At 32.6% G+C, this 16,526-nt stretch overlaps 1 protein-coding gene across 2 annotated transcripts in view; it reads right to left on the bottom strand.

Annotated features, from left to right (window-relative positions):
• The window catches only part of LOC145293310 (uncharacterized), a gene marked incomplete at its 3' end in the record, with an annotated part of 166,094 nt that overhangs the window by 137,272 nt on the left and 12,296 nt on the right, over positions 1-16,526 (bottom strand). For both annotated transcript variants that reach the window (XM_080139956.1, XM_080139955.1), the window contains 1 exon segment: positions 2,688-2,735.

The raw sequence follows: 16,526 nt of genomic DNA, 5'->3' as shown, positions 1-16,526 counted from the left end.
ACCAAAGACCCTGATTAAACAAAATATGTTTCTTGCATCAATTCTTTGTTCTAGCAGAAGATAATCCGAAGAACAAAAATATCTCGGTTATAGAGATCCATCTCTATCGACAATTCTCATTTTTAACAGATTTAGATTCTTTTCATTAATGTCTTCAAAGTCTATAATGAACAACACATTCTCTTCAGACATTAAGATAAAAGTGTTTTTGTAATCTACTGATCTACTTGTAGCATCATACGAAAATTACACTTATGAAAGCAATAACCCAATACCAAGTGGCATGCTTAAATGCTGTCAATATCTCTGAAATATACACATAAAATTGTTGCAGGAATTGAAGCACACAGAAGCACGGATTTGATGCTTCGTAGTCTTGGTAAGATTTAAGAAATTAAAATTACTTGAAACATTCACCCAGGATGGGTTGAACTGGCTCCTCCCATAGAACGCAGGGAGTCCCAGATAAAAACAAACCATGCACAATAGTCCGCAGTGGCCAAGATAGGGATGAGTAGCTGGTCCCAAGACCAGCAGCAAACACCATAGACCTCTGTACCGGAACTAGGTTCAACTTTGATGCGGGTGTAACCACATCTTCAGATGCTCTCTACCAATCCAAGTTATGACAACAAGACCATTGCTAGCACCCTCAAAATGCATCACTCAATTGCCCATAAATAATAGAGAGATGCCCAGGGTGATGAAAAAGTTTCCGGCCACAGTTATTGTCTTTGGTGTGGTTCCAAGTAAGGTCCACATCATGCCACCTCACATTTTCGAAGTCGACTTGAAAGTCAACACCAAAGTGTACCTGGATGTGCTGAAGAGTGTGGTGCCAGCCCACAAGTCTAAAGAGACTCAGGCTTGGCTTCAGAAAGAGTGCTACGGTTTTGTACACTTCTCTCATGCCCTCTCCTCCTCCCCCGACCTGAACCCACTGAGCTACTTTGTTTGGTCATACACTGAGAACATCACCAACATGACCTCCCACAACAGCCAGCTTGATCATCGCCATCCTCCGAGTATTTGCTATTCGCCTGCAGGAGTTTGTGGAAAAGCATGCTCTCAGTTCCAGACCCATATTGAGGCCGTGATTGAGGCTGAAGGTGGCTACATTGAATAGATGTCAGCTCTACTACATAATCAAGTTTAAAAATAAAGCTGAAGTCTTGTTTTCTTTAGGGCGACAATGTTATCGTTCCACCCTGTACATTTACATTTCAACCGATCTGCTCTCCCGCCTTCTTCAGGTGCAGTGATCATTTACAGTGATGTTTTTTTTCACCATATTTAATACACACTCTGATGTCTCTTATGTACTTCTGGGTTGTTAAGCCATTCTCGGAATCGAGTTAAGGAGATGGAATGATTTTTAGAGATTTAAGTGGCCAATGGCATAAAAAAAAAAAAAATGAAATAAAAACAAATTTTTAAACAATGGATGGGGTGAGGGGGCTGTATACAATTTAACATAAAATGATCCATCCATTTCTGAGTGATTCTAGCTTTTAAGACATTTATCCCAAAATATATTTTGCTATGAGATAAATTCTGTGCGTCTTTTTCACAGTGAAAGGTTAATAAAAAGAATTACCCTATTACTAATCTTAGGTCCATTAAGGGTAAACTTGTTTTTTGTGAGAGAAAGATTGGTTTCATTTTGTTTCTCGATTCAAACAAGATGTTTTTTCATCTGCGGCATAGCATGAAATATTGTGGTGGTTGGTAAGTAATTAGCCTAATTAAAACATGTGCGTACATTTTAAGGACAGGGTAACTGTCAATATGTTATCTTTGTCAAAGAAATCTCAACTTCCAGACATGAAAATGAACCACTTTCAAGCAAGCCATCATATTCTTGCTCAGCATTAGATCAAAACTGAAAAACAGATTGGGTTTATATCACATAATATAAGCATTTAAAAAAAAAATTTTACCATAAAACAAGACATATTGTAACTGGGAACATAAGTGGCAACGATTTGGGATTGTGTCTGATGGGGGACTGTGGAAAGTGTAGCAGCATAATGTCTGTCCACATTACATTTAAATTTCTGAAGATTAGCACAGTCGGAATTACAAGAAACAGGGAGGGAATTCCAAAATCTAGCATTCCGAAGTGAGAAACTATTAAAGTAAAAGGCTTTCCAGCATGTAGGGACCGCAACAGTGAAGAGGTGGGATTCTGCTGCTTGTTAGGTTAGTAGAGAGTATGTACATCGAGGGGGGGCACAAGTGCTATGAGTTCATCAGAGGACACAAAGACAACACTGCGAAGACGAGACAGAATATTGTATAAGACATGCGCATTTGTTTTGAAAATAGTAAATGAACACACGATAATGATTCTAGTTGAGACTGAAAATCAGGATTTCACTTCAACAATGACAGATGACACTGACTACATGGTTAACAACACAGACTGACAACCTGCGGGTGCCAAGTTCGAATCTAGTTCATTCCACAGAAACATTTTAATTTGTTGGCAATCTTCACATGGTCCTTCGCATAAGTACTTGATATCTTTCTAAAAAGAAAAAATGCTAACTGGAAAGATAACAGGGAAATGAATACCAATAGTCATCTGATTTCATTTGAAATGAACGACACTCAACAACAGTTAAACTAGGCTCAATCATTTCCACGCGTTCAAATGTTGGAAAATTTAATTACATGTTACTTACAAATTGGCACAAGATAAACATTAGTTCGTTGATCTTCATTAGTTGAATCTGTAAAGAAAAAAGAAATAAAATTAAAGCGAGAACACATAGTAATAAGATGTACGCATTCAATCTGTGCGTTTATCAACCAAGATGATAGCATGACTATGCTACGCATTTCGTTTGATCCACGTTATAGATATTGAAGAAAAAAAAAATTTTTTTTAATCTCCCTTCCCATAAGATAATTTAGAGCAAATGAAAGTTTGATATTAGTAGATTTCTGCATATATACAACTATTTTCTAAATTTAGTTGCAGAAAATCTAATTTTCTTTTTAATTTCGTATGCGCCAAACAAGGTGTACTGTAACAAATGCCAGATTTATAGGGGTTAACTTGGGTAGGAAGATGGACAGTAAAATATTTGTTCATATACATTTAAATTGTTGCATGTTGGTATGATTGGGGCAGAGAGAGAGCTTCAAAGACAACTGGTTTGAGGAAAGAAGCTTATAAAATGTTCCACCATATATGGACTTTTACAGTCTTTATGCAAGACAAGTGAAAGAGTAAAGTTCCAATGATATACTCAAAATTATCAAGGTGCTCAGTTGGTTGCTAAATCAGCAATATTTTATGAGATCTGGCAGATTTTTCACCAATTTATTAAATAAAAAATGTACATTTCATTTTCACTATTATTTGACAGCCTGGATGCATCGATCATGCAAGTTCAAACTTTGTTTTGTACGCTGTTTTCTGAAGTTAAATGAAACTGTTTTTCTTCCTCTGTTCATTTCAGTATAAGCTGGACCCCCCCCCTCATTTGCATCTCACCATTTTCTTCTTTTTTTTTTATTTTGTTATTGTTTTGTGTAATATTTCCCCATATCATTAGCTGTTAAATATCTATTTTTTCATTTACACTTTGGTCATTTTGCAATGTCTCTCATATGCTTGTTCTGTTTATCTTGCAATGAAATAAAATGGAGGTGGAAGGACCTAAATACTCAACGTTTCGCCTGATTTATGCGGGCTTCTTCAAGAGGGATGGTCATTGACTCCTTGAGTTTTGTGCCAGCTGACACTGGTATGTCTAAGGACTTCTCTATCATGGTTGACGTCTGCCAAGGTTTGATCCTCTGTTTGCTACTCTTCATTTTTGTCATGGACTCCCATCACCAAGAGTCTGTATGAGGCTCTGCTCATCTCTAAGACTTACAACAAGAAGCTCAACTGATAAAAACAAACATGGCAGCATCCAAATTTACAGACAAGATCTTCCACAAATGCCTTCAAATATCTAACAGATAAGTCTGGAGATCTATATGGTTTTGCTTTCGATTATATCTGATGGCACACAATTTTTTTACTTTTTAAATCACTATATATTAGGTACAATATAATAATCAATATAAAATTCGCTTCATAATAAATATGAAATCACATGAATTAAAATATAATCTTTAAGTGTATTTTATGACCGGGCAACACCAGGCGGCTTGCTAGTAAATATAAAATATATGTGCGGCAATGAAACATAGCTTAACAATATGAACTGCTATGCATAAATGGCATTTTTTACACTAGTGATGAGGATTATAGCATCAGAGGAAGTCAGAAGTTTTAGACGGAATCGGACTCTTAAGAATGCGAAAAGTTGAAATCAGATTTTTTATTCTCCAAAGAATTAAAAGTCTGAATAATCAAAAACTTTACAAGAAATCAGAATCGGATATTTTGGAATTTTAAGTATTGGAGTCACAACTATGTTCAGATTCTGCAATCCTGCTAGAAACGTGTGTGCATTGATGTAGTCTTTTTTTTTTTTTTTTTTTAATTGTAACTAGATTTTTCAATTTTGTGGTTGTGTTTTTATAAATATTAAAACTTAATTAGGTTTTTTTTTTTTTCCTGCATTGGAGTTTCGCATTTTCTTTTAAATTAAATTTATCAAGTGCTAAATGCTAGAAGCCATAAATCTGTCCATCACAGATGCAGAGTGCCAATAACACACGCACACAAAAAAAAAAAAAAAAAAAAAAAAAGCTGAAACAGATGAATTTCCCAACCTGGCAGGTCACTCCATGCACGTTTTTAGTGAGCGAAAGAAAACAAAAAAAAAAAACAGTTTATATACTCGTGATAAGTAGTAAAACAATGTGAAAAAAGTTTAGCAAATATCAAACTTGGTAAACAAGAAAAAAACAGGCAACTTTACCAATGAGGTTATAGTAAGATTAATTAGGCTGACATTTTTTTTTCTTTTTTAGACTCCAGTTTCAACTAAGGAAATAAAATCTAAGAGAAAGTCACTATGTGTGCATTTGTGAGGGAGTATACCAAGGTCCTCTTGTGTTGCTCCTCATTCTTGTCATGCATACCATCACAAAGTGTAACATTAGAGGAACAAACAACAAACAAATCTGACTCGGCTTTTCTTTCTGTTTCAGCAAAAGACATTTATCACCATTACTTTCCAAACAATGCTTGTTTTTTCTAACTGTTCATTTCATCTGTCATGAGATTAACAAAACCCTGCCATCTTGACACCAGCTTAAAAGTCTCTGGCTACCACACGTCCATCTCACTTGTGTATTTTTCTTTCTGTCCCCGACCTCACGCCAGCCATTTCTTGCCTTCGATTCTACACATCCATTTTACTCAGTGTACACTTTGCTTCTCCCGTTCGACCGTGTGGAGTATTTTTTATTTTTTCTTCTGACTGCGCGCACTTCCTAATTTGCATATGTGCTTTTTTTTCGGCTGCTGCTGTTTGCAAGACAGCTATCCAACAGCGCCTGCTGATATTTTCCCACAGTCTCATACGTCTTGCTTTATTACAAAAGGACCCGCAATGTCACATGCCCTAGACACTCTTGTATGCAGATGATGCTTTGCTCATCTCAGAGTTAATCCAACCTCCAACATCAAGTCCTGTCCTAGAAGGACAGACTGAAGCAGTTTGGTCTGATAATACGAACATGACATGAAAGATGGCAGATAGGACCTTCCACAGACGACTCGAAACTCGCTGATGACAGCAATATCTTCAGCAAAGCTGAGATGTGCATCAATGCCAGATGACAAGATCAACGACCAGCTAAAGTCAAAGATCTACCGGTTACAAAACCTGTCATTTTATAAAGTTCAGATTGCTTACCAACACTGATGTGCCATTATGAAAACCAGAATGCTTTGCTCGACGTCTTAAATTACATTGGAGAAAGAGTTATCTATAATAGAAATCTCACCTGTCTGTTCAAATATATGCGTGTATGTATGTCTGCCTACAACTTTCGACAGAGGCAACAGATTTTCATGAGATCGGTATCTATTTATTGCGGACTATTATCCTTATCTTTCTTAGTTTTTTTCTTTTTGCTCAACACACACTTCCAAAAACCCGGGCAACGCCTGGCCCCCAGGCTAGTTGTTTGATAAAGGAAAGACATCTACCTCGCCAACCAATGAAACGTTTGAAGTCTTAGATTTCACGGCAAAAGCAATATTTTTAGAGACAACCGTCATAATATAATATCATATAATAGGTAAAAAAATAAGGCAAGTCAGAAAAAAGGAAAAAAAAAAAACAAAGATAGCCGCTGTAAAATAAGGTAAGATTTTAGCGATTTGGCAAGAAATCAGCTTTTTCTTGAGAAAAAAAAAAACGACCAAAAAACGGGGAAACTCTCATTCATGAGAAGCTCTGGAGATTTAAGCAGAAAGATGTTTTTCTCAGGATTATAAAAAGAAACAAAAAAATAAAACATTGCATTAAAAAAGGTGAACTTACATCCTTGCACTCAGGAAAATAAACGGAAAAAATGATCAGAAAAAATTTTCTGTATAGTAGTTTGCCTTGGACATTCTTTAGGTTGCTGTTAAGTATTAAAAATACTCCTTTATTTAAAATTAATTCCTAACAGTCACACCGTACATTTCCTTTAAAAAAAAAAAAAAAAAAAAAAAAAAATGGTGCAAAACGCCTCGCATTTCTTTTAGAAAAGGCACAAAGCGCCTCACATAAATAAAAATAATTCTGTTGTAAAGAGAAGTTGTGAGCCTATGTTTTATCGTTATTTTCATGGCAGGTGCTTGATTAAGCTTTGCTCTATGGTTTCCTTCCCGTAAAACATTTATGGCAAACTTCCATCTAACTACAACCACTATCAACAATTTCCCTCACTAGATGTTTTGCCTATTAAAAACGGGTAAAAGTTACAGCATGTCGACTTAGAATTGGCACTTCATGCCAACTTGGTAGTTTAATATGTTTAAATATATGCATATTTTTGCATTAATTCCTATAATTCCCTAACTGTGCATTGAACGGATACTTAGTTTGCTGCACCTTATAGCAAAGGCCCATACAAAATTGCAGCTAGATCGGCCCAATAATTTCCAAGAAAAAGTAGAACAGACACAGAGAAATACAATATAGATAAACGGACTAATTTTAGTCGAGAAAATGGAAACAACTTATAAAATTGCCACAAAGGTTTATTTTGAGGGAGGAGGGCTATAAAAAATTACCCAAATGCACATTTTTGTCTACAAGATTCTCATCCTTAAAACTTCCTACACCCCACTCTTCAGCAAAGAATCAGCCAAGCAATGATAGTTTCAGTCAAAAAACATACCCAATTCAAGAGGAGCTGTGGCCCCTTCCCTGCTCCCTACTTTCCTGAGAAATAGGTAACTTTTTTGATTAAACAGTTTCAGCTGGTAGGTAAATATTAGTTTATCCTCAACGCCATGCTGATATAAGAAACGTTCTCGTCAGCATCTTGATGATGTGGCATATTTGTCCATTGCTTACTTCTTTTTCAGGTAGGAGGTGGAGGGAAATCTTTCATGGCAATAGTAAGTAGCAATGCCCCCTCCATCCATCATCCCGACAAGAAAATCCTTAATGCTACTTACATATTTTAGAGTGATAGGAATAATGATAAGATATAAAAGCAGCAAATAAAGACAAAATCCTTACAGATTTCAGCAGTCACACATTATATATATATAGTCATTCACATACAGTACTGTTTCGCTGTTTCACAGCTCATCAGTGCGGCTAGACAAGCAACTACCTCAAGCCAGGATCAAAACCCGATCGCCTAAACGACAGTCAGAGCTTCTAACCGTTGCGCTATACAACTGCAGCTATGTGGGCAGTGACTAACAATGTTTTGACATTGTCCAAATACCTAAGCTCAATTTGTTTACACAAAGAGCATCGCTTTATACGCTAATGGTAATTTGTATATCACTTCCCAAATGCTCAACTTAAGATAGGGAGCATTATAGTCATCCACATACTGTAGTGTTTCACAACTCATCAGTGTGGCAATATATGTGTGTGTGTGTGTGTGTGTGAAGGTTTCGACAATTATATTTCACCTTTTTATCAATACCAATCCTTTAATTCTTGAAGCTCGATGTAACTACAGAGCATATAACAAATAAATGACAGAAATATATATTCCAAATTTCAAGATGTTGACCATCTCACCGTTTATTCCTTTAAGTTGAGATGCACAATTCTTGACAGCACCTGTTTCGTAGCGCAAAATCATTCATTTAATTATCTCAATCAATGAATTTATTTTGTCCTTAACTCATCAGAAGAAAAAGCACTTATCAATTTAAAAAGAAAAATGCCTATGGGCATGATAAAAAAAATCCAAAAATTGCGAGAGAAGTTACAATTAACTTTTTTCCTTTTATTACGCCATCTTATATATATATATATATATATATGATTTTTTTTTTTTTTAAACCTCCGTCCCAAGAATCGTAAAATTCCATCCAAAAAACACGTCTTTTTACGAAGATTAAAATCATATAATGATGCTAAACATTAAGTCTTGAATACAGATTCTAATTTTTTTTTTTATCAAAATCCATGATTATGAAAAACATTAAAACTAAGGGTACTATTGAAATTTATGGAATATTGCTTACTGTATGTATAACTCTGGACCAAATTGAATGCAAATCACATGTTACAAATAAAGCATAAACAAAAACGATATAAAAATATACAGAGATGATGAACTAATGATACTGCGAAATTTTAACAGATCAAACTAGAAAAAAAACCTAAAAACTTCAAACAAATCGGATTCAATATAACCACAGAAAATGACCTAAACTAAATTTTTAAACGTAACGTTCAACTTATAGAGGAAAGTATTTAGGAAACAAGCTGATAATCCACTCTATAAATACACATTTTAACAAACTATATACTATAATCAAATAATTCCTACAATCAATCATTAGCACATTCTGTTTAAAGCCTGTTTACAATTTCCAAATTAACCTATCTCTGGTCTGGACTTTATCGTTGATTATTGTGTGAGCACTCGGATATATGTAACTCAACAAAATCAATCATAAGGGGGCTCCTTTATCTTTGAAAAAAATAAAAAATAAAAATACACAGTATGACACCCCTTCACTCCCCCTCCCCCGGCTGAAGTTATAAAAATTATTTTGACAAAATGAAATTAAAATAATTTCCAAAAGTTCATTTAATGAAACGGTAGTTAAGGCTTTGTATTGACAATCGGACAGCCATTTTTTTTTTTTTTGTAGAGTTAAGAACTGATTTTTGTAAGAAAATCCAACGACAGGAGAAAAGAAAAAAGAAAAAAAAAATGCCATTACAAGTGTAAGACGGTAAATGTGGTTTCTTTGACACCAACAGTTTTTCTTTTGAACATTAAAGTTTACACAAAAAACTGAATCATGCAAACGATTCAGATTGTTAAACTCATAATAAACACCGTATTTTAATACATATTAATGACAAGGTTTGGTCTGGGTTGTGTCATGTTAATTCTTCCCACTTTATTCAATGTGAGAACAAGCGTTGCTATTTCTCCATAGAAAAGAGAGTTCATACTTTTCACAGTTAAAACCGAAGGTTCGCTCCCACTTTGAGAGGGCCCAAAGAAGAGTCTCCAATTTAATAGATCCCGCACTGTCAACTAAACTCTAACCCCTGTCCCATCCCTGCAATGTTGCATCCCTGTGCCTGTTTTACAAGTATTTTAATGGAATGTGCTCTGATGAACTCCTTGAACTTGTACCCCCTCAACGTACAAGCCTGCTTAACAAAAAAAAAAAAAAAACTTAATGTAGAGGTCCCTAAATACCGGAAAGTCTTCCGTTATAATTTTTCCCCTACAAACAGCTAGATTTTGGAATTCTCTTCCTGCTACCATGTTGACATGTAGAAGTTTAAATGTAACGTAAACCAACATCTTGCTCATCATCCATAAATAGGGTCCCAAATAGGAGCCCCTACCGTCCAAGTGGCCATATGAATGAACGGGAGTAAAAAATAAAAAGGTAAAATAAAATACTCATATCCAATCTGTTGCTTGCTAAAAAAGTAAAAAAAGAAATAAACTAAAAAGAAATAAACTAAAAAGAAATAAACTAAAAAGAAATAAACTAAAAAGAAATAAACTAAAAAGAAATAAACTAAAAAAAAATAAACTAAAAAAAAATAAACTAAAAAAAAATAAACTAAAAAGAAATAAACTAAAAAGAAATAAACTAAAAAGAAATAAACTAAAAAGAAATAAACTAAAAGAAATAAACTAAAAAAAAATAAACTAAAAAGAAATAAACTAAAAAGAAATAAACTAAAAAAAAATAAACTAAAAAGAAATAAACTAAAAAGAAATAAACTAAAAAGAAATAAACTAAAAAGAAATAAACTAAAAGAAATAAACTAAAAAAAAATAAACTAAAAAAAAATAAACCAAAAAAAAATAAACCAAAAAAAAATAAACCAAAAAGAAATAAACTAAAAAGAAATAAACTAAAAAGAAATAAACTAAAAAAAAATAAACTAAAAAAAAATAAACTAAAAAAAAATAAACTAAAAAAAATAAACTAAAAAAATAAACTAAAAAAATAATGTAAAAAAAAATAAACTAAAAAGAAAATAAAGTAAAAAAATAAAGGAAAAAAAAATAAAGTAAAAAATAAAGTAAAAACATAAAGTAAAAAATAAAGGAAAAAAATAAAGTAAAAAAATAAAGTAAAAAATAAAGTAAAAAAATAAAGTAAAAAATAAAGTAAAGTAAAAAAAAATTTTTAAATAAAGTAAAAAAAATAAAGCAAAAAAAATAAAAATAAAGAACTTATATCCGATCTGTTTCTAATGTTGCTGGAAAAATGGTTGGATCATTCTACTGCTTCAGAATGTATTTGACTTTACCTGCTATATCTGAGAAGGCACCGCTTAGAGCATTCAGTGTGGATGTAATTTTTTTTTTTAATTGATTTCGAAATCTAGTGGAAGGGATGATTGTTTCTATTTCTTACAGTTTTTTTTTTTTTTTTCACAAAAGGGATGGCAGGAGTTTGTATTATATCGATATTTTCATGAAAAATGCTCGACTGAGCTTCAATCTCTGCTTCTTATAATATATTCACAGCTAGAACTCACTTTGCTAACACATGAAAAAATATTTTCTTCCCAAGTGTGTCTAATGCCCAGCAGAATTTTCAGAGCTTCTGTAGGACACATTACCACAGCACTGCTTCCCTGCATATTACATGGTTGTCATCAAATTGAACGTCAAATACTCGTCATAAATCGTCCCTATAAGTAATCAAACTTAGTTCATTCTATTAAGCATTTTGAATCCTGCCATAATATTCTTCATCTTTCAACTGACAATCATTTCATTTCAAGCCCTTCTCCTCAGATAGCTTTTGGTCTTGATAAATGGTTACTCATTAGTGTAAAAAAAAAAAAAAAAAAATCAGTTATACCATTCATTCATTCATTGAAATTGATTGCATACCCTTTATGAACCAAAAACATCAATTATATAAAAAGTGTTATTTTTCTTAAAGTTGACACCTACAATAGGCAGGGATGTGCCGAGATGGGGGGGGGGGCAAACACTTGCCCCTTTTACTCCAATTTTAAAAGTGCTCTTTTCAGAGAAATGTATTGTGCCTTACCGTTACTACATTTTTGCATTTTTTTTTTTATTTGAGCACCTGCACTGAAAAAGTTCTCTGCGCGTCACTGACAAGAAGCCTGCCAGCCGTACAATTAAAATTTGCAACTGGGGACTTGATGACCTAAAGTTCCACTAAACAGCAATTACTGAGGACATTTTTAACTTTTTAACTGAATAAAAATATCTAATAATTAATTTGCATAAAAATAATTATTGACTTATTTCCATGTCTCGAATGTTATGCCCACTATTTCACGACAGACTGGAGGTCATTTTCTTATCCTCGAGTGGTGTCTGGTCTTGATAAGTAGTGACTTATTAGTAAGTATATATTATATATTAGATATATAAAAGAAATAAATCAATTTGTTTACATTGACTAAATGAAAATATAAAAGCATACAATATCCATTTGTCCATACAACGTTAACAGTTTGTTTGTTTTTTCCAATTTTTGCACTTAAATAAAATAAAAACGATTTGGAAATTAATTATACTGATGAGTTATCGTAACGATTTAAAGATGAAATAAAATTCAGTTGCTGTCAGAATTTTACCAATGTCATAAGTAGGGCTATGACAAGCGACTATTCTTATTGTTCTGATTCTCGAGTACAAATCTGACACAGTTAATCAATCGAGAACCACATCACTCGATATACAAACATAAGAAATTAACTAATATATACTTCAGAGTCAAAATAATGAAAAGAATATTCTCTTGTCATAGCTCTAGTCATAAGTCATGCAAGACTCCCAGAAATAGGATCTTCCGTACATTCTATAAAGATAACTAGGAATTGTTTCTGAACTAACTGCCTTTTTTATATTTCTTTTTTCTTTTTTCTCTCTTACTTACCAACACTTAGGGAAGGGGAGGGGCCTCCATAGTATCACACATCCACTCCTTTGAGTAAAATTTAGTTTAACATTAAAATCGTCATTGTTTCCTTCAAGACTATACCAGCATATTAGAAAGGACAAAAAACATTTTGATCCTGTGGTTTTTAAAAAGGACAGTTATAACAAATAATTTCATTTTTGATCCCCTGACAAAAGGAGAGTGGACCTGTAAATTTACCCTTGTCCGTTCGTCTGTTCACACTTTTCTTAATAACTACGTCTTGGAATTTTTTTTTTTTAATTTTGATCAAACATTAAACATGATACGAGTAAACATGTAACAGAACGGACTTTCCAGCAAAACTCCAGTTGCCTCCCTAGGAGTGCCTTTCGGGTTAAAATGGCTAAAATTCACACTTTTGTGCTTATTAAAAGAAAAAAAAATTGATGACTTGGATTTTTATAAAACTGTCTGAAAAGTTGTAAGTAACTGATTTCTATATAATTTTGTTTGTCTATATACTTTGCGATAACTGTTGGGTGTGCCCCAAGGGCTCTTTTAGAGCTAATAAAAACATTGCATTTTTGGAACTATTTTACCATATTTGTCCAAAATTTTCTGTGTATGTCTATTTAGCAGTTTTGCATGGTGCTGAACTCAAATTTAAATATGTTAAGGCCTTGGGGACTTTTGGGGCTAAATGGAGGGGGGGGCAAATGGACTTAGTCATTTCTTTTTGCATGGTGCAAAACTCAAATTTACATATGTTAAGGCCTAAAACTGCACCGCTGGTTCATTTTCACCAGGATTTAACATCCTTTAGGGACTTTTTAGGCTAAATAGGGGGGGGGGGGGCAAATGCTGAACTTAGTCATTTTTTTTATGCCTCATTCACTGTGCACTCGCGGGGGACCATGCATGCTTCACTTGTTTTTCCTCAATTCACTGACAACATTCAAAGACATTTTGAAAGTTTCAATCAACTGTATCTACTGGGGTTATAGAGGAGTCGATTTTATTCTGCTGACTGTGCTCCCAAAGGAAATTTTGTATCATTGCTTATGTTTTGCAAAGTTCTATTTTATGTATTTATTAACAGCTTTTAAATATAATGAAAATAAAATCTTGACTTGGGAGACATAATTATACACTTGACTTCAAAAGTAAATTGCTGCTAAGTAATATGTAACAGTGATAAAAATTTCTAATAATGACGATTAGAACCGTGAAAAGAAAATCGTGGCAACTTAAAAAAACAAAAATGATACATGAAACGAAAAGAACTTTCAGAAAAACATCCTTAAATCGCAGACAATTACCTAAGAATAACAAAAAAGTATAAATGTATATTGCAAAGTTTTATACGGCTACATCAAAAGTTGTTGGATAAAAAGATTTGTTTCAACAGCTAACACATTGAATCTTTGTAATAGGATTCATAGCACAGTGGAGATAAAGTTAGATTTTTCTTTTCGATATCTCTACAAAAATAATATAAAAATATATTAAAAAAAAAAATCACTGTGTGTGTAAGAGAGTTCCTCATTAGGTATCGAAACGGATGAATTTATCTTTTGCAAATTTCACACTAAAGTAAATTATATGTCTGGCAGTGTTCTTAGACAGGTTTTGTGCAGAAATTCATCTGATAAGTAACAAAAATCGAAAAATAGTCTCCCTTTCTTATAGATAAAAAAAATAATTTTTACTGGGAGAATATTTATGTTACATCGACCAAGGGCGATAAAATCTTAGCAAATCATTTCTTAAAAAACAAAAACAAAAAAACAAAAGCAAAAAAAACGCCCACCCACCCACAAATAAAAAACAGAATTATTGACATCTGGAGATATAGTTCAATGGTAGAGCATTCAACTACAGATCGAATTATTCCCTGTTCAAACTCGGGTGTACCTTACCATTTTATTTTAATTTTTTCTTATTAAGGAGTTCAATTTACAATAAAAGAAAAGGTACCATTTAAAATCGCAAATCATTTCTTCATTTGCATATTTTAAAACTAAACATTAATCAGAAGTGATTTTTCCCGGGCATTCATCGTCAAGCTCAAATATCAGCTGACATGATATTGTAAACAAACACAGACAGAAGTTGATGAATGATATTATTATTATTTCAATTTTTGCGAATTGATCCATCGAGCAAATTATTCCTCGTAATATATAATATTCAATAGAGGATTGATTCTATAATAATACATATGCAATCTGCATAAACTAAAAAAAAAAAAAAAAATCATTTTTAAGCATATTGTATGACCGGGCAACGCTGGGTGTCCAGCTAGTAATGAAAATAAGATGTTCATCTGGGATACCTAATAATACTTGACAGGTGTACATGTTGAGTAGAGCAAAGAAGAAAACCTGAGTTCTTAATGAAAATAAAATCTTTGCAACTTGAACAAAAAATATCAAAGAATTTCCAGAAAGCCATTCTTAAATCACGGCATATGTCAGACACAAATCAAGAAAGTAATTATTTCACAAAAGAAGTTCGGTGTTTATATAAAAATGTTTGCGAAAATGTATTAATTAGCGACCATGTGCATATCTTCAGCAGCTTTCATTATAGTTGAAATATAGAGTCGGAAAGAAAGAATGTTTTCAGGTTTGAAGCCAATTTTGAAAGAAAAAAAGATACAGATGTTAATAAAATGTTTTCGCATCTGAAAATGCTTTTCTACATCTTCTGGGAAGAGACTAGTTTTCCATCAAGTCTTTAGAATCGGATTTAGCTTAATATTTCGCTCTGTGTATAAAAGATTCATACATTTCATTAAAAGATTCATACATTTCATTAAAAGATTCATACATTTCATTAAAAGATTCATACATTTCATTAAAAGATTCATACATTTCATTAAAAGATTCATACATTTCATTAAAAGATTCATACATTTCATTAAAAGATTCATACATTTCATTAAATGATTCATACATTTCATAAAAGATTCATACATTTCATTAAATGATTCATACATTTCATAAAAGATTCACTCGTAAACAACTTCAACAGAATTTGAACTCACATTGTCAAGTTTACAGTCTATGTCAAGAAAAACAAAGTTTAAATATTATCATAAATGCTTTTTTTTTACTAATACACTCACAAAAAATGTATTATTTGAACTTCTTTCAAACTCTATAAGCTTCAACTATTCACCTTCTAATCTTGCTATGAAACAACTGTCCAAAAGATCCAACTTTGAGTAAAATCTTTGTTTGGATAAATAACACATACAGCAAGTTGAAATGCAAAAAGTTCATTTCAACTTGCTAACATATTTCTATTACCTTTGCGCATGTACACATCCATTTATAGTTTTAAGTGATTTAATTTTAATCTGTCTTATCTATCTGTTGATAGCTCAAATGATAGAGAATATGGCTGAAGTGCTAAATGTTTTGGTTTCGATTCTAGCTGATGGCATCCAAGAAATTATTTTTTAATCTTTTGAAATCAAGATAAAATATAATATTCAATAGAGAATTGGCTCTATAATAATAAATACGAAATCTGCCCAAATTAAAATATCATATTTAAGCGTATTTTATGACTGGACAAGCGCCCCCCCCCCCACCCCACCCACTTATATCTAAAAACTTAATACTCTCCAAAGATCTTTAAAATGGCAAAAATTTATTTTGGTAGTAAAATTAGCATTCACTGTTTAATCTTTGTTGGGATTCATAAAATTTGCTGTCAGGTGTTCTATTGGTCCAGAATCCAAATTAATCAAAGCAATTAGTATTAGATTAAGTCAGTTTATACATGGCAAAAAAATCCTTAAACCTCTTGAAAAACAAACATAAAAAGTACACAGAAGCATAACTTTGTTAATATAAGATTCATTTCAACAGTTAACACATTGAATCTTCTTAATATGATTCATAGCACAGTAGAGATCAAGCTAAATGTTTCTTTGAATATGAAATCAAAAAGAACTTACATTTAGATGATGTAAAAACAAAAAATAATTAGATAAGGTAAAAATTATATT

Source organism: Euprymna scolopes, chromosome 14, assembly GCF_053919585.1.
Source record: "Euprymna scolopes isolate OS-2025 chromosome 14, ASM5391958v1, whole genome shotgun sequence".
Lineage (NCBI taxonomy): Eukaryota > Metazoa > Mollusca > Cephalopoda > Sepiida > Sepiolidae > Euprymna > Euprymna scolopes.
Note: the sequence above shows the minus strand (reverse complement) of the source record. Positions and strands in the feature narration are given on the sequence as shown.